The following is a 24,226-nucleotide window of genomic DNA, read 5'->3' on the forward strand; positions in this document are numbered from 1 at the left end:
ATGCATCAAACTTGCATTTTGCGATTAACGATTTTTAAGAAAAGAAATAGCTATTTGTTAATGGCAAAATGCAATGCATCAATACAAAGAGCAAATAGCGATTCTCTAATTGTGATTCCTTAAGAACCGCACATGCAATTAAGGAATTGCTATTTGCTATTGCGACTCCATTCAGTTGAGAATGGTTTTGCATTGCCTAAATTGCAATTACCTTATTGGTAATCGCAAATTAGGTAATGCAAAGGCTAGGGTACCTGGGGGCCTAAGACCCCTTTGAGGCACCCCAACAAAAAAAGGGGAGTGATGTGGTGGTGTCCCTGAGTGAAGTGGTGGTGCCCCTGAGTGATGTGGTGGTGCCCCTGAGTGATGTGGTGGTGCCCCTGAGTGATGTGGTGGTGTCCCAGTGGTGTCCCCGACTGATGTGGTGGTGTTCCTGAGTGATGTGGTGGTGTCCCTGAGTGATGTGGTGGTGTCCCTGAGTGATGTGGTGATGTCCTCGAGTGATGTGGTGGTGTCCCTGAGTGATGTGGTGGAGTTCCTGAGTGATGTGGTGGTGTTCTTGAATGATGTGGCGGTGTTCCTGAGTGATGTGGTGGTGTCCCCAAGTGATGTGGTGGTGTCCCAAAGTGATGTGGTGGTGTCTCCAAGTGATGTGGTGGTTTTCCTGAGTCATGTGGTGGTGTCCCTGAGTGATGTGGTGGTGTCCCTGAGTGATGTGGTGGTGTTCCTGAGAGACGTGGTGGTGTCCCCGAGTGATGTGGTGGTGCCCCTGAGTGATGTGATGGTGTCCCTGAGTGATGTGGTGGTGTCCCTGAGTGATGTGGTGGTGTCCCTGAGTGAAGTGGTGGTGTCCCCGAGTGATGTGGTGGTGTCCCTGAGTGATGCGGTGGTGCCCCTGAGTGATGTGGTGGTGTCCCTGAGTGATGTGGTGGTGTCCCTGAGTGATGTGGTGGTGTTCCTGAGTGATGTGGTGGTGTCCCTGAGTGATGTGGTGGTGTCCCTGAGTGATGTAGTGGTGCCCCTGAGTGATGTGATGGTGTTCCTGAGTGATGTGGTTGTGTTCCTGAGTGATGTGGAGGTGTTCCTGAGTGATGTGGTGGTGTCCCCGAGTGATGTGGTGGAGTTCCTGAGTGATGTGGTGTCCCTGAGCGAGGTGGTGGTGTCCCTGAGTGATGTGGTGGTGCCCCTGAGTGATGTGGTGGTGCCCCTGAGTGATGTGGTGGTGTCCCTGAGTGATGTGGTGGTGTCCCTGAGTGATGTGGTGGTGTTCCTGAGAGATGTGGTGGTGTCCCTGAGTGATGTAGTGGTGCCCCTGAGTGATGTGATGGTGTTCCTGAGTGATCTGGTGGTGTCCCCGAGTGATGTGGTGGTGTCCCCGAGTGATGTGGTGGCGTCCCTGAGTGATATGGTGGTGTCCCTGAGTGATGTGGTGGTGTCGCCGTGTGATGTGGTGGTGTCCCTGAGTGATATGTTGGTGTCCTTGAGTGATGTGGTGGTGCCCCTGAGTGATGTGGTGGTGTCCCAGAGTGATGTGGTGGTGTTCCTGAGTGATGTGGAGGTGTTCCTGAGTGATGTGGTGGTGTCCCCGAGTGATGTGGTGGAGTTCCTGAGTGATGTGGTGTCCCTGAGTGAGGTGGTGGTGTCCCTGAGTGATGTGGTGGTGCCCCTGAGTGATGTGGTGGTGCCCCTGAGTGATGTGGTGGTGTTCCTGAGTGATGTGGTGGTGTTCCTGAGTGATGTGGTGGTGTCCCAGAGTGATGTGGTGGTGTCCCAGAGTGATGTGGTGGTGTCCCCGAGTGATGTGGTGGTGTCCCCGAGTGATGTTCTTGTGTTCCTGAGTGATGTGCTGGTGTCCCTGAGTGATGTGGTGGTGTCCCTGAGTTATGTGGTGGTTTCCCTGAGTGATGTGGTGGTGTCCCTGAGTGATGTGGTGGTGTTCCTGAGTGATGTGGAGGTGTTCCTGAGTAATGTGTTAGTGTCCCCGAATGATGTGGTGGTGTCCCCGAGTGATGTGGTGGTGTTCCTGAGTGATGTGGTGTCCCTGAGTGAGGTGGTGGTGTCCCTGAGTGATGTGGTGGTGTTCCTGAGTGATGTGGTGTGTGAGGATGAGGGTGTGTGGGGGTGTGAGGGGGTGAGGGTGAGTGAGGGTGAGAGGGTTGTGAGGGTGAGGGGTGTGAGGGTGTGAGGTTTTGAGGGTGTGTGAGGGTGGGTGAGGTAGTGAGGGTGAGTGAGGGTGTGTGAGGGTGTGTCAGGGTGAGGGGGTGTGAGGGTGAGGGAGGGTGACGGGGGTGAGGGTGTGTGGTGAGGGTGTGTGAGGGCAAGCGTGAGGGGGTGTGAGGGAGAGGAGGTGTGAGGGTGAGGGTCGAAAGTAAATGGTGGCAGGGCAGACATCATAAGACAGAGAGAAGAGACTGCGTGGTGACTGCGTTGGTCAGTTTCAGAATTAGGAGGGGCAGAGTCATCACAGTCTGCGAGGGATCAACGTGTCTAGATGCAAAGCATAGCGGATGTAGCATTGCAGCTAGAAAGTCTAGTGTTTTCAAGCTGAGTGTCCCTAGAGAGATGGCAACACAGCAACAGCATTTGAGGAGCAAGGCTACTGTAAACAAGCACGGTAGGCTTTCACTTTCGTCCAGAAACAAGCTCTCTGCATTGCTGTGGCAGGGGTGGGGGTGGGGGGGCGGGGGAGCGCATTCCTTTGAAGTCTGATGCCAAGGCACAGACAAATGGTGGTGCGCGATGTGCACGCGGGGGGGGGGGTTGAGGGGGAGCGGCAGCCTTTGAAGTCTGATGCCGAGGCACAGACAAATGGTGGTGTGTTATGTGGCTGGCGATGGTGTGCACCCGCATAGATCACATGAACTGTATGCGATCCGCAGCTGTTTTGGTAGATTTTTCTTTTCCGTTTACTATAATCTTGCCGGAGCAATGCGCAAGCGCATTGGCTCAGGCGAGACCTAAAAAGGGGCACGTGTAAGGCACACACATGCCCATGTGTGCGCCACATGGCACTTTGAAAAATGCAGTTTTGTGTATTTTTCAAAGTATGCACATATTAGCATCAACTTGAAGTTGATGCTAATTAGCGTTTCCTCAATGCACACTTCACATTTAGGAAAGGCTTCTTGCACATGCATTAGGGAATCGCAAATTGCGATTCCCTATTTGCATTCACAATTTAGATAATCACAATAAATTACGATTACCTAAATAGCGAATAAGAAAAACTTTCATGCATTGCAAAAGGCCATTTTGCGATCGGAAACGGACGATGTTTGCGAATCGCACTGTTTGCGATCGCAAAATACCTTGATGCATGTGCCACTTCGTTTCATACTTGCAATCCCTAGTGGGTCGTAAATCGACCTATCTCATGACTATTACTGAGGTAGGTTGCAGTTTGAAACCCATTAGGAATCGCAGCCATGACAGGCAAGCTGGCCTGGTGAGGTCAGCAGACCACCATGATTGTGTTTACTTTGGAAAAAAGTTTTTTTGTTGTTGAAATGTATCCCATTTTTTTAAAAGGAAAACAGGATGCTTTTTGACAGTGAAAAATGAAACGTTTTGTTTTCATTTTTTAAGAGCAAGCAGTGGTCCCTGTACCACTGCCTGCTCTTAAAAAATGTTTTCCCAACATTCACAAAGGGGAAGGGGTCCCATTGCGGCCCCTCCAAATTTGTGAATGCATTACCAACAACTTTGAGTTGGTGGTAAAGTCTGAATGTTTTGTAACCAATTTTCGGTCACAAAATATTTGCACATGACAATGCGAATTGCTATTTTGAAGGGACATCCTAAACATGGCTCTTCCAAATACAGAATCGCAAAATCAAAATTGCAATTCGGTAATAAGTTACTGAATCCCAATTTGGGTTTTGTACACTCCAAAATGCATATTTCCGGTTGCAAATAGTCCGATTCTGCAAATCTGCCCGTTTGCAACCTGTAAAAGGCTACATACATATGACCCACAATGTAGAAATCTGTGCAAAAACACAGATTCCAACATGCTTCCGATTTTTATGGGGCTGTCTTATAATGGCCCAGTATTACCACAACCATGAATACCAATGGGCAATATACTGGTACTTCTGAGTGCCAAGCTACTATTGCAGTATCCCTCACCACTTGTAATGGGACCTGGGAGGGTGAGGTTTCTGTTTATGTTGATAACCAACCATATGGTATATCTGTGCCCAGGGTCGGCTTTAGCATTTGTGGCGCTTGGTGTGACAGCTTTTGTTGCCCCTCTAGCCCCCAGTGAACTGCTTCTTTACGGATTCCCTCACTTCTGCCCTCCAGATGTGCCACTCATCTCTCCATAGCATCTCTCACATTTATTTAATTTGTTTTATAGAGCTACTCAGACCAGAGTGGGTTCAGAGCAGTTTTTACACAACACACACATTATACAGAAATAATGAATCATTCATGTGTAAATCAGTGTACATAAGACAAAGATGATACAAGGTGTAGGAGTCACATGTCATCCATACTGGTAGTCTGTATATTTTAAGAGTGCCTGGTCCTGAGAAGCACAAACTCAGTATTTAAATAGGAACACAGTGCTTAGGGTTGGCTTTAATAAAAAGAATGTATTTTTACCCAAATTAACCCTTTTTAGCAACAGTAGGGGGACTATTACATATAAGGCACACTTTCTTTATTTGCGCCACAACGCACCTTCAAACAGGTGTACCATGCACAAACAGGGAAAGTGCGCCCTATTATGTTAAATGTGCTGCTCTCAGCGCAGCCGCAAACACGCACTGCCCAGGGGGCAATGCTTTCGAGAGAAATACAGAGCGGCTTTGAGGCAGCTGCTCCATTTTTCACTGTGCAGGTGCCACTTCGCTGCACTTTTAAGAGAGGAGAGAGATATCACCTTGCAGGCAAGTGCAGTGAGTGACTGCACCCGCCTGAAATGGGATGACTGGATGAGTCCATTGAACTCCCTTGACCCTCTCCAAAGGGCTGCCATCAGGGGGCGCACTAACAGTGTGCCACCTTTTTGTGGCGCACTGTCGGTGCGCCTCCTGACAGCCTTGTTGACTCTGCTCCCACTTCTATAATTCTGCGCAGGCGCAGAGGCAAAGAGAGCCCTACATTTACATGGGGCTACGTTCCCATGCAAACGAGGGAAGGCCCTATTCAGATAGCCCTGGCGCTATATGTGCACCAGCGCTGTCTGAATTTCAGAAGGAGCAGCACAAGCATCTGCGCCCCTTCTGTAATATCAAAGTTGGTGCACATGCCTGTTGCACCCCCGGGCCACTTTCTATAATACGGACCTTGGATGATTGAAAACTGGGGGGAAATCACACATTCTAACCTACACCTTACAGTGTGCATGCAGTTCTTTGATGCCAGCTCGTAGCTCACTGTCCTATATTACGATTGTGGCTTAAGAACTGCAAGTAAAACAAGCATTTACAATGCAACGGTTTCGCCTTTGGAAAAGTTAGAGCTATTGGCATTGTAAATGACAAACTTTATATTTATGTGTTGGTTTTGAAAACAGATAAGTAAATGGCATTGTCATTTACAATCCCAATAGCTTAATCTCTCGCAAATACGAGACCTATTGCATTTGCACCACACCCACACACAGAGCCACACACACACACACACACAAAGAGCCACACACACACACAGCCACACACACAAACAGAGCCACACACACACACACAAAGCCACAGAGCCACAAACACACAGAGAGCCACACACACAGAGAGCCACACACACACAGAGGCACACACACACAGAGCCACACACAAAGCCACACACACACACAGAGCCACACACACACAGAGCCACACACACGAAGAGCCACACACACAGACACAGAGCCACACACACAGAGCCACACACAGAGCCGCACACACACAGAGCCACACACACACACAGAGCCACACACACACACACACACACACACACACATAGTTCTCTGCTATGGATCTGCCCCCAGGGGCCAAAGTTATGTAATCCTGTTCTAGTTCAATTGTTCTTTTGAAAAACCTTTACACAAAAGTGCACCTTCATTTTATTTCTACAAACAAACACACACAGACCCTCCCCACACACACAGATCCCCACACACACACAGACTCCCCCACACACACAGACCCATACACACACATACAGACCCAAACACACAGACCCACACACACACACAGACCCACACACACAGACCCCAATACAGACACACACACAGACCCATACACACCTGGGAATTTTGTCAGGAGAAGAGGTGCCGCGGCGACAAAGTGTGAGGTGAGGTGGGGGTGGATGGGGGGGCTTGGGTGGGTTGCAGTCCGGTCGATAAAGGAGAGAGCGGGTGGGGGGATTCACGGGGCAGCTGGAGGGCAGGGGCTTGCTGGGGCCTTGAGTTCGGAAGGGCGGCTCAAGGAGGGGGGGTCGTCGTGCTTGAGGAAATAATTGCATGGAATAAGTAGATGGATGAGATGCATGCAGAGTGGAGAACCCAGGGGTGATGAGGCAGCAAATGGTAAGGAGTGGATGAGGGGGGGCATTCACCACAAGCACAGGACGGCATACCAAGGCAGAATACCGTGAAGGAAAGCCCCCTCCCTGCGCAGCTCCCAGCAGGCAAAATAAGGCGTGGGAGCGATCCAAGGCTGCAGCAACAGAGAGGGCGGGGGCGCCCGGGGAGAAAGTGCCAAAGTCCGCACTACAAAGAATGCAAGGAAGTTTCACGCGTCAAGTTGATTGTGGGGGTTGAGTGCGGGGAGATGGCGGTTGGGCAGTACGGATAGAGGACTGGCATTTCTCATAAGGCTGCCGCGGGTCGGAAGGAAATGGGGGCCGCTGGCCCAGTGGTTGGAGGAGTTGGAAGTTTGCCGTGGGACGGTGGGGGCTTGCAATGGGTGTTTGGCACCCCCTCCCCCTCGGTGGGGGAAGGATGGGTTTGGACTGGCAAAGCGGGGCCCTGGCGTGCTAATAGCTGTGGCGTTGGCAGTACAAGTAATACCTGGGAAGTCAGCCCCTGCTGCTCCCCTCCGGTGCGAGAAAAACTGAGCAGACTGGGTGTATCCCAACTTGAAAGAAAGCGAGCCCCAGTCTGCGTTCCCGCCCAAAGCCATTGAATACGAGGAGAGCGGGAGGGTTTAAAGGGCTTTACATGAGACACCGGAAAGTTGCCTGGAGGCTGCGGCTGCCCTTCATTCTAAGTCACTCACATGCGCTTGCGCCACCATGTTGTCCTTATGCTCTCCGCATGCCCGTCAGCCCAAATGCCACCAGACATGCGCTCCACCATTTCTTCATCATGCTGGCTGGAGAGGTACGTCAGTGCTGTGGATTGTCTTGCGCCAGATCGGCTGGGAATTTCCGGACCAGGGGAGATGTTGGCGGGCAATTGAATTTTGGGGGGCTCATTGGTGTCCTGTGGGTTAATCTGGTTGCGGGGGCAGGAGACCAGTCCCCCGCCAGCGATACTTTGCTAGGCCGGGGTCAAGACTGGTGTGGCAGAGGGGCGTGTCTTGGGGGTTTCTCGGGAGGCGGCGTGCAGAGCAAGAAACATCGCAAGTCTGAGCCCGCGGGGTGACAGGTGGCTGTGCTCTGGGGTGGGGGGGATACGGGCTTCGTTCCCGGCCATGCAGGCATGGCATGGATGAGGCCCCGTCCCCCACACCTGTGCGGGGCTTCGTCATAAACAAAGTAAAACTACAAATCCCATCGTGCAACTTTAGCCCACGCTGCTTGTCTGCCCCAAGAAACAGGAAGAAGAAAGTAGTCACAAACTTGATTCTGATGATCAATTAGACAAGTGCTCGCCATGTCTGTAAGCCTCGTCCTTTTCAGACTGGGGGCGTGTTTTTCTTTCTCCCCTCTTCTCCATTAGCTGGAATGTAAACAACTGGCTTGTTTTTGACTGTTGTTTTTACATTCCAGTCAATGGAGAAGAGGGTAGAACAAAACTAAAAAACACGCCCCCAATCCGAAAAGGACGGGGCTTAGATGGAAAGAATAACATCACTGAGACCTCTTCTCCAATGGCTGGCCGCCGTTTAGGAGGCCAGCCAATGGAGAAGAGGGGCAGGGTTTACCCTCACTACTCAGAGTCATTAAATCTCGCCAGCGAGACTGCGCATGTGCGCAGCCTACACTAGCCGAGACCTAAAAAAAGGATATCTGTGAAAAAACAATAACACACTGAGCTATCTACTGAAAATACAATTCTGTAGTCTACATGGTGCGTATTCTTTACAGCACGCACGTCAACCGTCTGCGCTACTTTATTTTGAGTCAAAGCTACCACTAGACATAACTCCATCTCTCTCTAGCAGGTGCATTATTCACCAGAGTTATCTTGACTTTTTTTATTGTTGCCTTAAAATTGCTGGACACATAAGGAACTCTGCAACACATTCTTTTAAACAAATAATATATTTCAAAACACATCGCACCGAGTTTAGCGCCCAGTGCAGTGGCAACGGCCCTGTCTGTGTGGCACTTAAAATCCTTTGAGGAACACAGGAATACAGTTCTCAACAAGTGTCAGGTAGTGCATTTATGAGGCATGAGTCAGAATCATGCCTCCACAGTCTTGGTATTCAAAACCCCCATCTTCGATATTGCATCCCATGGGCACCTGCACATATTGATTTACAAATTAGGCACGGCTCATATGTTGTTTAATGGATGCACGCTCTTCGGTTCAGCCTGCGTAGTCATGGATTGAACCTTCATGCCTGAGTCATGATTAAGGCTTCCGTATTTCCGTTTTAACTGATTTTTTTAGATAAATACAGACAGAAAACAATGTGTTTCCTGCCTGTATTTATTTTTAAAAGCAGAAATACTGAAAATGGTGTTTGCTATGAGAGACTCTCAATGCTCGCTCACCCGGGACCACAGGACAGTTCCTCAACTCCCTGCCTTCATCTATAGCTAACCTAGCCTGTTGATCCTCTCCTAGGAGACTTTAATATCCATTTTGACAACCCTTCAGATCATAACGCCCTAGAAATAACTTCTAGTCTTGCTGCACTACAACTTCAGCAACTAGTGCTGAAATTCACCCATTCCAAGGGCCACCTTCTAGACCCCATCTTCAGCAATTGTCCAGAGCTCTCAGTAGGAAACCCATTGCCCCTGCCATGGACAGACCACTTCCTGATCCCGGTCTCTTGGGTTTGTCCAGACTCTCATCACACCCCCACTATAGTTACCCGGATGGAACGCAACTGGTCCAAACTTTCTCAATCAGAATGGATAGCAACCCTTAACTCCTCCAGACCACCTTGCCTTTCCGACCCCTCTCTAGCCAATGAAGACTTCAACAAATGGATTTCAAACTCTCTAAATTCTGTTCTTCCCACTAAACTCATGCAACCAAAGCACAATACCAAGAGCGCCCCCTGGTATTCCCAGGATCCACGTGAAAAGAAACGCCAATGCAAAAAAACTAGAGAGATATTGGCGCCTAGACTACTCACTCCTCAGAAAATCTGCGTACAGAGCAGCGATAAAAATCTATAAAAATGAAATTAGAATTGCACAAGCAGGTTTCTATGAAAACGAGATCAATGCAGCTGCTTCTAAGCCTAAGGAAATCTACAAAATTGCTAAATCCCTTCTCAAACTCCCTGAAAAACCTCAAAACTTGCTCAACCCCAATTCCCACTGCAACGACCTAGCAGAATTCTTCCACAATAAAATTCAAACAATATACACCTCCTTCCCCCACACTCTGACCCCGGCACCTGCAACCAAACCGTCCGAACCATTATCCCATACCCCAGCAACACTCGCCAATTTTCCTCTTCTCGACCCCCCCGTGCTACAATCCATCATGCTTCAAGTAAAATCTGGCTCCCCAAATGACCCTGCACCACCGCGCTCTCTGCTGACAGTTTCCACGCACATCCTACCCACCATCTTGGAACTGCTCAATGCCTCTCTAACCACTGGGATTGTCCCGACTCCTTGGAAACGGGCCATGGTCAGAGCCCTCCTTAAAAAACCCAACCTTGATCCCAACATCCCTGGAAACTACCGGCCAATCTCTCTATTACCCTGGCTCAGCAAACTCTTAGAGAAACATATCAATAATACTCTGACCGACTTCCTAGAAACCCACCAGTTGCTTGACCCCACTCAAACTGGATTTCGACCCATGCACGGAACTGAGACTGCCCTCATTAATGTGACAGAAGAGGCCAGGAAGATCATGGACCAGGGAGGCACGGCAGCTATCATCCTGCTAGACCTAAGTGCCGCCTTTGACGCTGTAAACCATAATATATTATTGCAACGACCTACCAACATAGGAGTGTCATCGAAAGCACTTACCTGGCTTGAATCCTTCCTTCCTGAGCGCTCCTTTCAAGTTTTTGAGGGCGACACCACATCCCCTAGCAAACCTCTTAATTGTGGTGTACCGCAGGGCTCCTCTCTGAGCCCTACGCTTTTTATGGTCTATATGATCCCCCTTGTTGAGGTCGTCCGCCCCTTCGGGATAAAAATAGTCAGCTATGCGGATGATACTCAGCTAGTGGTGGCTCTGAGTCACTCTCACACCATGCCCAATAAACTTAGGAACTGCTTAGAGGCAGTGACCTCATGGATGACATCTTCATGTCTCAAATTAAACGGAGATAAGACTGAGTTGATGATACTAGGCCATCAACCCACCCCCAACATCGACTCCCTATGGCCCACTTGCCTTGGACACCCCCCCCTGTGCCCAAGGACACAGTCAAGAGCCTGGGCATCTGGCAGGACAAGTCTCTCAATTTCAACTACCAAGCAGCCAAACTATCAGCCACCTGCTTTGGCCTACTCAGGCTCATCCGAAAAATCATCCCCTTACTACCCCTCAAGCTAGACAGATCATGGTCCAGGGTCTAATCCTGTCCCGTTTGGATTTCGGGAATGCCCTCTACTTAGGGGCTCCACAGGCCACCTTAAACAAATTACAGGTCATCCAAAATTGTGCGGCACGCACCCTGCTCCAGATTCCCCGCCGCATCCCAGTTAAAACCGAACTCAGGAAGCTTTACTGGCTCCAAGTTAGGGAAAGAATCACATTCAAGAGCCTATGCATAGCCCACCGAGCCTTCTGGAAATCAGGCGCCACCATTAATCACTCTCTGGTCACCTCCTACCAACCCAACAGACAGCTTAGATCAATCTCCTCTCACCTTCTCACAGTTCCCAGAATCAAGAGAGTCAGAAGTGGGGGACGCTCTCTCTCTTACAACACGGCTAAACTCTCGAACTCCCTTCCTCCCCACTTGCGCTCAGAACACTATCTCCTGTCCTTCTGAAAAAAGCTTAAAACCCAGTTGTTTACTAAATCAGACTAGGCTCCGCTTTCCACTTGCATGTGTCCACAGCGCTAGGACGCCTCAGGGCAGCTACCGCGCTTTACAAATATTCTTTTCAACAAGGAGCGTGGGGGAGTTTGGTGGGGGCAGAAGTCCATGAGAGGGAGTAATCAGCAAATAAGGGAGAGAGCATCACGGATGGGGTTGGGTATTCAATGGGAGAGCAGCAAATGAGGGGGGGAGCTAGAAAACATGCGTTCTCATGGAGTGCTTATTCAAAAAGAAAAATGTAGTACTGATGGAGCGAGATAGAAAACAAAATTTTGTTTAATCTCGTGAAGTCACATTTCCATAACATGAATAATAATATTAATGATTTGTGATATGTCGTGCTAATACAACTTAGATTAAACTTTACACATGGGGGGACTAACATGTGTGCTCATAAACGTGCATAATTGTTGCATCTTTTTGTTCGTGCAAAATAATAAAATAATTTATTGTTTTCGTTTTTGTCATTACTAACTGCTGCAAACTTAAAAGAAGCATGTGCTTGTTTTGCTTTTCCTTGTCTGTGTGATGTCATTTCTACTATTCTAGGTGCATATGAGTCTCATGGAATAACGGAGACTGGTAGATATAAACGCTGCTTTATTTGTTTGCATTGGCTAGGTAACATTTTGATTAATCGGGTGGGTTAATTAATTAGTAAATCTTGGGGTGGATACAGAATCTACATTATTTCTTACATTAATACTTTTCTTGTGTTTGTTTTATACTAGAAATCATAAGTTGCCTGCTTTTGGGCCTAGTCACTTGAGTCGCAGAAAAGAGCTGACTTGTAATTCTGCAAAAGTCACGAGACGTCCATTCTGAATTAAAGCGTTTACCAAAGCTGCATTCACAAAGCAGAAACTGATGTGTTGTCATCATTCTGTCGGACATGGCCAAGGTCAAATGTGAACATTTTGTCAGCCTTAACTTGGCATCCGCGGAAGTTGCTTGGACGTAGTGAGAACAAATTTGAACAATTGTTGCAAACTCAGGAAGCTCCTGGTTTCACGTGGAAGAAACAATGGTCTTTGTGAAACATGACTTAATGGAAGTTTTGAAAAGTGGGTGACATGTCACTTGTCACTCTCAGCCAATGGGACGTCGAAGATTTCTGAAAACTTTCCTTTGCGTAGTTTAGTTAGCATAGAAAGGTATAAAAAGTCATGCCCCTAGGGATGGGCTGGCTGCTGCTTTCTGACTTTCCGATGAGGGTGATGTGCTGTTGGACTTTGCGTGGAGCACGTAAGAATCCTTAAAGAACTTTTCTTTAAATTCTATCTATTTAGCTTAGTTAGGAAATTAGGTTTTAGAAATGCTAAACTTTATATATTCACTTTAAATTTGATTTACTTGCTTAAATTGTATTTTCTCATATTTCTTTACAATCATGCTTGCTTTATTGCTAATAAAATTCATTTATAAAACTATCAACTTATATACCATAATTTAGTAAATAAAATCTTACTTTTGACAAACAAGCTGGTCTTGGTTATTCAGGAGTGTAGGTTACTATTAGCTAGATCACGTCGCCAATGGTGGTCATTTAAATGGTTAAGATTTATTCTAATGATAATATTCTTTCCGCAGATGTATAAATATGTATATAGTTTGTAGATAATGTGTATATAGATTTAATCTGACCACCTGATTCAGTAGGCCCAAAATATGTCAGGTTTATAAATGGGTCCATATTTAGTATAGAATTTTGTTTATAGGTTATGAAGTTGGGTAGCGTTGTTTATGATATATTTTCTATAGGCCGCTGGATCAATTCTCTGGTAGCAGAGGATGGTTGCTAAGGGTAACCAAGGTAATATGTTGGTTGCTAAGGGTTACTAAAGTATTATGGTATGGAAATAGGATCGATGTTTTAACACATGTTGAGTTCGTTTTTCGTGCTATCTGTAAGCTATACCGGTATAGATTGTGTGGCGAGAAATTAGTCACGCAAGCCATCTGTTCTGTTTGTAGTGATATCGCCGAGTATCACAAGAGGTATCGCCGTGTACCATAGTGTTGTCGCCGAGCAGCACAGTTTTAGGGCTAGGTGTGAATCTTGTATAGTGAGGGTTTTCTAAGAAATTAAAGCAGCATGAGAATAGGGACAAAGCGCCTTCCATAAAACTCACTGTAATGAGAGTATTAGTTATATCCGAGCTTGAGTGAAGGGTAAATTAGCGTCGGTGCATGATTATCTATAAACAGGTTAGAGTCCTGTACGGGTACATGTTTCATATCTATAAACAGGTGAGAGCCCTGTACGGATAACGTCGTTATTTTGCTAACGGTGCATGATTTCTATAAACAGGTGAGAGTCCTGTACGGATTTCATGTGTGTTTGAAAATTAGGGAAATTTCAGTGTGAAAGTGCGAGTTTGAATTGTATTTTATGTTCAAGTGGAACTCTTAGAACTTTCACTTCGCGGTGGGTTCAGAACAAAGCGAGTTCATAATTATACGTGTTAGAAGGGTGGGGTAAGGGTTACTCTACTGACAATTGAATATTATCCTTAGTGTGAATAGCGCCGTCTATTCCGAAGTGTGGATACTTGAATGTATGTAAACTATCCTAAATAGTGAAACGAACAGATGTTGTCTTTATAGTCATTGTTAAGAATTAATTTACACTGAAAAGTGTTCTTAAAATGGCGCTGTGAAAAGATTTTGTGAAGGAGGGGTAAGCGCTAGGAGTGAGAAACGAGAAACCGCAGCTGCTGTGTACGTCACAGAGCCGCGCTGGGATTGGGTGACCTACGTCACAAGCTATATTCTGATTGGCTCTTGAGTCTCTGACGGCCTGTGAGCTGATTGGTCATTCGGAAAAACTCCAAATTTATTGGTTTAGCAGAAAAGTGACGTAGCTCAACTGTCATTGGCTTGTTGGTGTGTTTCGCGCACGGATTGGTTGTTTTACGGAACATCCCGGAAATATTTTACGAACAATTTTGTGAATTAGATTTAACTCCTAAAAATGAGTTATCATTTTAAACATGTTGAGAAAAAGCCAACATTATTTCAGAAGTTTAAGAATTTATTTTCACCTGACAAGAAAATCGAAACGCGAGGTGGTAAACTACTTCATAAGTATAAAACACCTGCAGCGTATATGGAAGGTGAATATGGATATCATACTGTCTTATGGTTCGATAGTTGGAAACGCTATACCAAAAACGACGGTGTTTTAACTTGGCCCGATGATGGTTCATTTAATGTAAAAGTCTTAAGAAATTTACGAGAGAAAATGAATGCTCTTGTTCCGAAACCGAGACCAACTCAATTTGAAGCTTTAGTTGAGTGGGAAGACGAGATGTATCAATTACAAAGAGAAGCTAGTGGAATTAAAAGACCTTCTAAAAATCCACCTTGGAGAAGAGAAACTCATGAAGATAGATTGCGAATGTGGAGACAGGGAAACATGAGTGAAGGATTGTATTTAATTCATGAAATGGTAATGGGTACTCCTACAGGGAAATCTATGGAAAGTGAATCTGAGGATGCAGTTATGGAAGAAATATATACAACTGCTAGAAAAAATCAGCCTTTGAGACCTCCTAGATCATGGTCTACTCCGGTGGTTTCTACTGAAACTTCACCGAGTGCACCTCCAATTAAGGAAGCTCCTAAACTTTATCCTAATAATTGTGAAATCATTGAAACTCCTAGAAGACCAGAATTCGAGAATGCTCGAAATGAAGGTAGACATTTTACAATGGCTCCAAGAGCAAGAGAACCTCCAAAAGATTATACAAGAGAGACAAGAAATGTTGAAGATATTGATTATAATGAATATTTAAGGTCTAAAGAAGAATTAATAAAAAGAATGACAAAAGGCATGGAAGCTGTGACAGTTCCAGTAACAATTGGTCCTGTTCAACCCGTATTTGACCAAAAGGAAACAAACAAAACTGGATTAACTATTCCTTTAAATACAGAAATTCAAAAGGCTGCTGAAAAATTTTATTCAGATTTATCTGAAATAAACTCTTCTAAATCGAGAATGCCTGATTTAACCTTTAATGAGGATTTATCTCCAAAAACACCAATGGGTGCTATATCAGATATAGGGAGTCCTGAAGTCAGGGTAACCACACCAAAACTAGATGTGGCCAAATTAAAAGCGAATATCGAAGAATTAATAATTGGAACAATTGGTCCAGATAGTTTAAATTACTATCGAGATGATGAACTACTGTTCATTTGCAAAAGCATTCAGTGGAAAACGAAAAACAAATATGATCAACTAGAGGATCTAGCAGCAGAACTTGAAATCGATGTGAGTAAACAAAAGAATTTTGCGAAACATTACAGATTAGACTTTTCAGAAAGTGACATTGAGAGTTTGAACTCAATGGGAAGAATAGTTCATATTAAAGATTTGATTGTCTATATCAAAAAGCTAGGAGAACTGAACAAATGGAGAGTAAAATGGACGAAAAAGAAGGAAGATGAAAGATTGGAAAAATTGTCAAAACAATTTCCAATGAGAGAAATTGCAGGTGGAGGATATGTTCATGTCCCTTGGTCGAGACAGGACATTCTGTTATTTACAAATGACTTTCCGAAATTGAGGGAAAAACCAGTTGAGTGGTACAGGCAAGTCGATAGATTTATTAAAGTGTCAAAAGTTCTGTGGATTGATTTAGATGGATTTTTTGATATTGTCGTTCCATCTGATCTTTGGACAGAATGCAAGATATCGATTAGTTGGCCAAAAACAGAACCTGAGCGAATCAAAGAAACAGGTGCTCCAAATCCACTTGTAATGGATTTTTATGGTTGCTAAGGGTAACCAAGGTAATATGTTGGTTGCTAAGGGTTACTAAAGTATTATGGTATGGAAATAGGATCGATGTTTTAACACATGTTGAGTTCGTTTTTCGTGCTATCTGTAAGCTATACCGGTATAGATTGTGTGGCGAGAAATTAGTCACGCAAGCCATCTGTTCTGTTTGTAGTGATATCGCCGAGTATCACAAGAGGTATCGCCGTGTACCATAGTGTTGTCGCCGAGCAGCACAGTTTTAGGGCTAGGTGTGAATCTTGTATAGTGAGGGTTTTCTAAGAAATTAAAGCAGCATGAGAATAGGGACAAAGCGCCTTCCATAAAACTCACTGTAATGAGAGTATTAGTTATATCCGAGCTTGAGTGAAGGGTAAATTAGCGTCGGTGCATGATTATCTATAAACAGGTTAGAGTCCTGTACGGGTACATGTTTCATATCTATAAACAGGTGAGAGCCCTGTACGGATAACGTCGTTATTTTGCTAACGGTGCATGATTTCTATAAACAGGTGAGAGTCCTGTACGGATTTCATGTGTGTTTGAAAATTAGGGAAATTTCAGTGTGAAAGTGCGAGTTTGAATTGTATTTTATGTTCAAGTGGAACTCTTAGAACTTTCACTTCGCGGTGGGTTCAGAACAAAGCGAGTTCATAATTATACGTGTTAGAAGGGTGGGGTAAGGGTTACTCTACTGACAATTGAATATTATCCTTAGTGTGAATAGCGCCGTCTATTCCGAAGTGTGGATACTTGAATGTATGTAAACTATCCTAAATAGTGAAACGAACAGATGTTGTCTTTATAGTCATTGTTAAGAATTAATTTACACTGAAAAGTGTTCTTAAAATGGTGCTGTGAAAAGATTTTGTGAAGGAGGGGTAAGCGCTAGGAGTGAGAAACGAGAAACCGCAGCTGCTGTGTACGTCACAGAGCCGCGCTGGGATTGGGTGACCTACGTCACAAGCTATATTCTGATTGGCTCTTGAGTCTCTGACGGCCTGTGAGCTGATTGGTCATTCGGAAAAACTCCAAATTTATTGGTTGAGCAGAAAAGTGACGTAGCTCAACTGTCATTGGCTTGTTGGTGTGTTTCGCGCACGGATTGGTTGTTTTACGGAACATCCCGGAAATATTTTACGAACGATTTTGTGAATTAGATTTAACTCCTAAAAATGAGTTATCATTTTAAACATGTTGAGAAAAAGCCAACATTATTTCAGAAGTTTAAGAATTTATTTTCACCTGACAAGAAAATCGAAACGCGAGGTGGTAAACTACTTCATAAGTATAAAACACCTGCAGCGTATATGGAAGGTGAATATGGATATCATACTGTCTTATGGTTCGATAGTTGGAAACGCTATACCAAAAACGACGGTGTTTTAACTTGGCCCGATGATGGTTCATTTAATGTAAAAGTCTTAAGAAATTTACGAGAGAAAATGAATGCTCTTGTTCCGAAACCGAGACCAACTCAATTTGAAGCTTTAGTTGAGTGGGAAGACGAGATGTATCAATTACAAAGAGAAGCTAGTGGAATTAAAAGACCTTCTAAAAATCCACCTTGGAGAAGAGAAACTCATGAAGATAGATTGCGAATGTGGAGACAGGGAAACATGAGTGAAGGATTGTATTTAATTCATGAAATGGTAATGGGTACTCCTACAGGGAAATCTATGGAAAGTGAATCTGAGGATGCAGTTATGGAAGAAATATATACAACTGCTAGAAAAAATCAGCCTTTGAGACCTCCTAGATCATGGTCTACTCCGGTGGTTTCTACTGAAACTTCACCGAGTGCACCTCCAATTAAGGAAGCTCCTAAACTTTATCCTAATAATTGTGAAATCATTGAAACTCCTAGAAGACCAGAATTCGAGAATGCTCGAAATGAAGGTAGACATTTTACAATGGCTCCAAGAGCAAGAGAACCTCCAAAAGATTATACAAGAGAGACAAGAAATGTTGAAGATATTGATTATAATGAATATTTAAGGTCTAAAGAAGAATTAATAAAAAGAATGACAAAAGGCATGGAAGCTGTGACAGTTCCAGTAACAATTGGTCCTGTTCAACCCGTATTTGACCAAAAGGAAACAAACAAAACTGGATTAACTATTCCTTTAAATACAGAAATTCAAAAGGCTGCTGAAAAATTTTATTCAGATTTATCTGAAATAAACTCTTCTAAATCGAGAATGCCTGATTTAACCTTTAATGAGGATTTATCTCCAAAAACACCAATGGGTGCTATATCAGATATAGGGAGTCCTGAAGTCAGGGTAACCACACCAAAACTAGATGTGGCCAAATTAAAAGCGAATATCGAAGAATTAATAATTGGAACAATTGGTCCAGATAGTTTAAATTACTATCGAGATGATGAACTACTGTTCATTTGCAAAAGCATTCAGTGGAAAACGAAAAACAAATATGATCAACTAGAGGATCTAGCAGCAGAACTTGAAATCGATGTGAGTAAACAAAAGAATTTTGCGAAACATTACAGATTAGACTTTTCAGAAAGTGACATTGAGAGTTTGAACTCAATGGGAAGAATAGTTCATATTAAAGATTTGATTGTCTATATCAAAAAGCTAGGAGAACTGAACAAATGGAGAGTAAAATGGACGAAAAAGAAGGAAGATGAAAGATTGGAAAAATTGTCAAAACAATTTCCAATGAGAGAAATTGCAGGTGGAGGATATGTTCATGTCCCTTGGTCGAGACAGGACATTCTGTTATTTACAAATGACTTTCCGAAATTGAGGGAAAAACCAGTTGAGTGGTACAGGCAAGTCGATAGATTTATTAAAGTGTCAAAAGTTCTGTGGATTGATTTAGATGGATTTTTTGATATTGTCGTTCCATCTGATCTTTGGACAGAATGCAAGATATCGATTAGTTGGCCAAAAACAGAACCTGAGCGAATCAAAGAAACAGGTGCTCCAAATCCACTTGTAATGGATTTTTATGAAAAAGTAATTGTTTGGATGAAAAACAAAATTCCACCCAAAGAAGTCGATTGGGTTAAAATAGAAAGAACAGAACAGGAGACAAAAGAATCAGTTCATTCTTTTTATGAAAGACTACTGTTAATTTTTAAACAATATAGTGGTTATGAAAAATTAGATGAAAAAGACATGAGCCATTTTGTCTATAGATTTGTTTATGGACTAAAACCTGAAATTGGAGAAATGATCAGAAATAGTATTGTCGGATGGCAATCACTATCTGTAGATGATATTCTAAGAAAAGCAAAGTATTGCAGCGATGAAATAGAAGTAAAACAGAAGAAGCTGAAAGAGAAAGCCATGTGGGCTCAGGTAAAGGTGGCTGAGCAACAGATTGCCAGCATGGGAAATAAGAACACTAATTTTGTTCAAACTGGGAATACAAACCAGATACAAGGAAAGTTTAAAAGTAATAATTTCCCAAACAAATTTAGCCCAAAGATTGAGGAGTTGAAACAAAGATTACCTTGTTTTAATTGTGGCGAAATTGGACATTGGAGAGACGAGTGTCCTCATCCTCCTAAAAACTTAAAGAATCCCTTATTGAATCCACAGATGCAGAATGGTGTTGACCTGCAGCGACAGCTACAGATGCAACAGGGGTTAAACGAATTTAATATTCAGCGACAGTTACAGCAACAGCAACAACAACAGGTGAATAATCGTCAAGACCAATTGCCACAACCACCTTTTCCGAATTGTGGGGGAGTTCAAAAATATAATCCAAACGTGGGATTTCAGGGAAGTGAACAGGTAATAAAACCACAAAAACAGCAAAAGCAGCAAAGGGTTCAAATGCAAAATGCTTCACAACAATTTTTATTAGCAGAAAGTCAAGACAGCGATTCTGATGATTATTGTTGACGGTGCCCGAGAGAGGAGGAAGAGTGTGTTGTTGGAGCCACTCTTGAGGTTGACCAGTCTGGTCCTTTTGTAAACGGGAAAGTTAATGATGTAGACATCACTTTTCTAGTGGACACTGGTGCTACCCGTTCTACTGTTAGATCAGTGGAAATTGAAAACCTACCTCTCTCTGGGGATACCATCCAAGTTGTCGGAGTAAGTAATCAGCAAATTAAAACTGACTTAACTGATCCAGTACCAGTTGAAATTGGAAATTACAGAGACAAACACAGATTTGTGGTTTGTAATAGTAGTCCAGTAAATCTATTGGGCAGAGACATCCTATGTAAAATGAATTGTAGAATATATTGTTCTCCTGATGGAGTTGAGTTACAAACAATGGAAGAAGATGGTTTATACAGAATGACAATGATGATGATGGAAGCAGAAGAAACAAAATTGTTTCCTGCATTTGAAGAAAAAGATTTACCTGAAGAACTCAAAGAAACAGTGAAATCTGAAATATGGGATTTTACTGGAAACGAGATGGGTCTGATGAAAAACGTAGATCCAGTAAAAATCACATTGAAACAGGGAATAGAATTTCCAAACACTCCACAATATAAAATGAAAACAGAAACAATTGAAGGTATTACACCTATAATTGAGAAATTAATCAAGCAAGGTGTATTAAAAGAAATGGAGAGTAGCTCTTGTAATTCACCAATTATGGGAGTTAAAAAGTCTAACGGAACATTTAGAATCGTACAAGATTTGAGAAAGGTTAATCAAATTGTCGTTCCATGTTGTCCTGTGGTTCCAAATCCAGCAGTAATTCTATTTCAGATTCCACATGATGCTGAATGGTATACAGTCATTGACCTTTGCAATGCATTCTTTACTGTTCCCTTACATCCAGACAGTTATGAAATCTTTGCTTTCAGATTCCAAGGTAAGACCCTCGGATGGTCAAGAATCCCTCAGGGCTATACAGAAAGTCCTTCAATCTTTAACGAATTGTTAAAAAGATCATTAGAAGACCTAGACTTACCTGGTAGGTCTACGCTAGTACAGTATATTGATGATTTGTTAATAGCTGCAAAGACAAGAGAAAATTGTGTAACAGACACAATAATTCTGTTAAATCGCCTTGCAGAAGAAGGACATAAAGTGTCCCCAGCAAAATTACAGTTTTGCAAACAAGAAGTAAAATATCTTGGTCACAGAATTGCAAAGGGAAAAAGACAAGTAACAATAGAAAGAATAAAAATGATTCAAGCAATGTTACCACCAAGAACACAAAGACAGGTCAGAATGTTCTTAGGAATGGTTGGTTACTGTCGACAATGGATAAGTGGATTTTCAGTAATTGCAAAACCACTACAAAGACTGACAAAGTCAGATGTAAAAGATCCAATTATTCTCAATGATGCTGAGATGGAATCTTTTGAGAACCTGAAAAAGAGCTTATGCCAAGCTCCTGCTTTAGGTATGCCAAATTATGAGAAAGATTTCGAACTGTATTGCAGTGAGAGAGAAGGATGTGCATTATCTGTGTTAATTCAGAGACATGGAAATTTAAAGAAACCTATTGCATACTTTTCTGCAGTTCTAGATCCAATTGCAAAAGCATTACCAGGTTGTTTGAAAGCAGTTGCAGCTACAAGTATCAGCCTCGAACAAAGTGAGGGGATCATTATGGGATTTCCAGTGAAAGTTTTTGTGCCTCATTCAGTTGAAATATTACTGACAAGAGGTAAGACTCAACACTTAACAAGTAGCAGATTGACAAAGTATGAGAAAATCATACTGGGGGCAGATAATGTTTCGATTTCAAGATGTTTAAATCTGAATCCTTCTACATTACTGCCTGATTCTGAAATTGTTGATGACATTGAAACAGAACATGAATGTTTAGATGTCATGGAATTCTGCACTAAACCAAGAAAAGACATCAAAGACAGACCTTTGTCTGAATCGGATTTTGTCTACTTTGTAGATGGGTCATGCTTAAGATCCGAAGGAGGTGTCTTAAAAGCTTCATATTCAGTTTGTACAGTCGTAGATATTGAAGAAGCATCATGTCTTGAAGGAGTTCGTTCAGCACAAGTGGCTGAATTGATTGCTTTAATTGGTGCATGTGAAATATCAAAGGATATAAGAGTTACCATCATTACTGATAGTCAGTATGGGTACGGAGTTGTGCATGATTATGGACAACTCTGGTCACAGAGAGGATACATGACATCAGCAGGATCACCAATTAAAAATGCAGTTTTCATTAGGAGATTAATTGAAGCAATACAATTGCCAAAAGAAATCGCCATTGTTAAGTGTGCAGCGCACACTAGAGGAACTGATTATATTTCCAAGGGAAATGCCTTCGCAGATGAAACAGCTAAATACTGCGCAAGGAAAAATTATTCATACAATCGGGAGAGGAGTAAAGAAACTGATTCAAATTCATTAATGCTAACAACTGTTGTAGAAACATGGCATGAGATTAGAGATTTACAAAATGAAGCAGAAGATGAAGAAAAAGATTTGTGGTTAAGATCAGATTGTAGACCACGTGAAGAAGATGGAGTGTGGGTTTACAAAGATGGTAGAGTAGTCTTACCAAATTGCTTGATTGCTGACATGGCCAGATTATATCATGGTCCAGCACATCTGGGAAGAGATTCCATGGTTAGACTTTTCAGAGAAACATGGTTCAATACCAAGTTTAGAACTATTGCTGAATCTTTTTGTCAAAGGTGTTTGTCATGCCAACAAATGAATCCAAACAGAAAATCAGTGGTGGGGACAGGAATAATTGGTCGAGAGGGTGGTCCCTTTACCAGGTTACAAATGGATTTCATCGAAATGCCATTACACAATTGTTTGAAATATGTACTTGTAATTGTGTGCTTATTTTCAAGATGGGTAGAGGCTTTCCCTACACGACATTGTGATTCAATTACAGTAGCAAAATTAATGCTCAGAGAAATCATCCCAAGGTACGGTTTTCCAGTCACTATTGAGAGTGATGGAGGAAGCCATTTTGATAACAAACTGATGAAGTTAATTTGCGAAGCTTTGAGCATTGAGCAGAAAATACACTGTGCATACAGACCAGAGGCATCAGGAGTAGTTGAACAAATAAATGGAACAATTAAAAACAGAATTGGAAAAATGTGTCTTGAAACAGGTGTTAAGTGGACTGATGCTCTTCCACTTGTTTTGATGTCATTAAGAAGTACACCAGATAAAAAGACAGGTTTGAGTCCTCATGAAATTATAATGGGAAGAGTTATGAGGCAAGCTTTTGTACCTGTAGGTAAACTGTTGAGCATAAATGACAGTGCAATTTTGGATTACTGTAAAAGGTTATCTGATATGGTAACTTCTGTGTCTAATCAGGTGGGAACTGAAGCTCAATCAGATGAAAAGGTTTTGACACATGATCTGAGACCTGGCGATTGGGTCAGAACGAAAGTACATCGGAGAAGGAATTGTCTAGCTCCTAGATGGCAGAAACCTAGGCAGATAATTTTGATCACTACTAATGCTGTAAAGTGCAGAGGATTGAAACGTTGGATTCATCCTAGTCATACTATTCCAGTACCAACTCCTGAGAGTTCTGATGTTGAAAGTGATACCACAAACGATTCTGATTCTGAAGCAGAAGGCGAAACAGAAGGTGAAATAATTCCAGATTCTGAAGATCGACAAGAAAGTCGACATCTGGAAACTGTGCCAGTGAATGGAAATTTGACAAGAAAAGACTTGGAAATAATTGAAATAGATTCTGAAGGTGAAGAGAATCTGTTAAAAGGAAAGATAACTGAGGATTCGGTTGTCTCCATTGAAGATAAAGAAGCAGAACAAAAAGAAGTTTCAGACCAGGAGAGTATCGAAAGGCAGAGAACAAACTCTGAAGTAAGGAACAGAAATCCGAAATCTGGGAAGTTGGAGGTAATTGAGGAAGAGGAGGAGAACGAATTACCAAGTACCAGTGATGGAAGACAAAGTGAAGTTCCTGAAGGAGTGAAATTGCCGAATAGAGAAGTTCCTGAGTCAATTGAAATTTCAGATTACGAAACTGAAGAAAGTGACGTGGAAGGTGAAAGTGAAAACAGAAAGAAAAGGACTTGGAAGTCAGAATCAAATAATTCTGAACCAAAGAAGAAGTACGTGAGAAAAGCAGACTACTGGCCAGGTGGAAGATTGAGAGTCAGATTGATCAAAAAGCC

The sequence above is a fragment of the Lissotriton helveticus genome, chromosome 3_1 (assembly GCF_964261635.1).
Source record: "Lissotriton helveticus chromosome 3_1, aLisHel1.1, whole genome shotgun sequence".
Lineage (NCBI taxonomy): Eukaryota > Metazoa > Chordata > Amphibia > Caudata > Salamandridae > Lissotriton > Lissotriton helveticus.